Source organism: Enhydra lutris, unplaced genomic scaffold (assembly GCF_002288905.1).
Source record: "Enhydra lutris kenyoni isolate GAN:26980312 unplaced genomic scaffold, ASM228890v2 scaffoldscaffold10, whole genome shotgun sequence".
Taxonomy (NCBI): domain Eukaryota; kingdom Metazoa; phylum Chordata; class Mammalia; order Carnivora; family Mustelidae; genus Enhydra; species Enhydra lutris.
The window spans coordinates 6,379,120-6,380,734 of record NW_019154094.1 but is presented as its reverse complement, the minus strand read 5'-3'; positions in this window follow the sequence as shown (position 1 = coordinate 6,380,734).

Below are 1,615 nucleotides of genomic sequence, written 5' to 3'. Positions count from 1 at the left end.
CATCCAGCACCTCACCACAGCCCTCAGAGCTAACAGGCTGTACGGACTCCTCTTCCTGCCTGTTTCCCACTGCAGCTCGCCACTGCCTCCAGCGGTGGCAAGCAGCATTACCATGCCTTCCAGGGACTCTGGCACCACAGCTCACCACTCCCTCCAGTGGCGTGAACTGGCACTGCCGCACCTTCCAAAGACTCCTAATGCAGCTCACAACACCTCCACAGGACTAAAGCCACACTGGCGCTGTTCCTCCAGATTGGGGACCTCTGAGCCACACCGCAACTCTGCCTGCCACCCAGGAGGAAACCATGCCGTTCAGAGCTGTGCAGAACCCTCAGACCAGCATGACCAACCTGCATGACCAACCCAAGGCCACCCCCACATTTGGAGCCGAACTGGGCTACAAACACATTGGCTGATGTTCAGCCGGAACCCCTCCCTTAACTCTGCCTCTGAAAATCCCCCCTGTGCGTCAGCCCTCTGCATGTTCCAGATGGTCGAGAAATGCACCTATAGAGAAAGCGTTTTAGACCACAGGTGCCAGCGTGGCCCGAATTGCCACCCAAGGCCGGCCAATTCTCAGGAGCTTCCTACCCAAATCTATATCGATTTGGGCAGAAAGCTCATGGGAATTAGCCGGAAAACCCCTGATGAACTCGCATCTGGTGGTGTGGTCCCGCAGGGCCATCGCCTGGTCCTAGCCTGGGGTCCCGAGTGGTTATGGCTGGAAATCTGCAAGAAAGCCATCTACAAGCCAGGCACACGCAAGGCCAAGGCCTCCCGCTAGTCAACCACTGGGGTGCCCACCCCAGCTCTACCGGGTCAGGCCTGCTATGCCTCTAGGCCCTCGCTATAACCTTTGGTTGGATTTTCAGGCTTCCATCCCCAGGGGTTGTTCCCTGAGCCTTCCAGAATGGGGACCCCAGAACCAAACCCCAAGAGACTGCCTGCCGCCCAGGAGGAAACCATGCCATTCAGAGCTGATAGAAACCCTCAGAGAAAGAGAAAACTTCATGCCCCCCCAAGGCCACCCATGCCTTCGGTGCTCCACCAGGCCGCAAACATAGAGGCTGATGTCCAGCCAGACCCCTTCCCTCGACTCTGCCCCTGGAAAGCTCTCCTATGCGCGGGCCCTTGGGGGAGCCACGTGGGCCCAGCCTGTGTTTCTGGGCCCTAGCAAGAAAGCGCTCTAGACCGTGGGAGCAAGCACGGCCCAAATCGCTGCTCAACGCTGACCAATTGTCATGAGCTTTCTGCCCAAATTGATGTAGATTTGGGCAGAAAGCTCATGAGAATTGGCTGGAAAACCCCCAGCAAACTGGATTCCGGCAGTGCTGGCCCACTTCACCGCCACCTGGACCTGGCCCGGGGTCCCAAGTGGTCACGGCATGAACCCTGCGTGAAATCCTTCTATGAGCCAGGCGTACCCAAGGCAACGCCTCTCGCTATGCAGCCCCCCATGGTGCCTGCCCGGCCAGTAGCGGATCAGTCCTGCCACGCTCCTAGACCCTAACCCACAGCTGGGTTTTCAGGCTTCCATCCCCAGGGGTCTGTCCCTCAAGCCCTCCAGATCGGGGACCCCTGAACCAGGAGGAAATCGTGCCATTTGTTGCCTCAG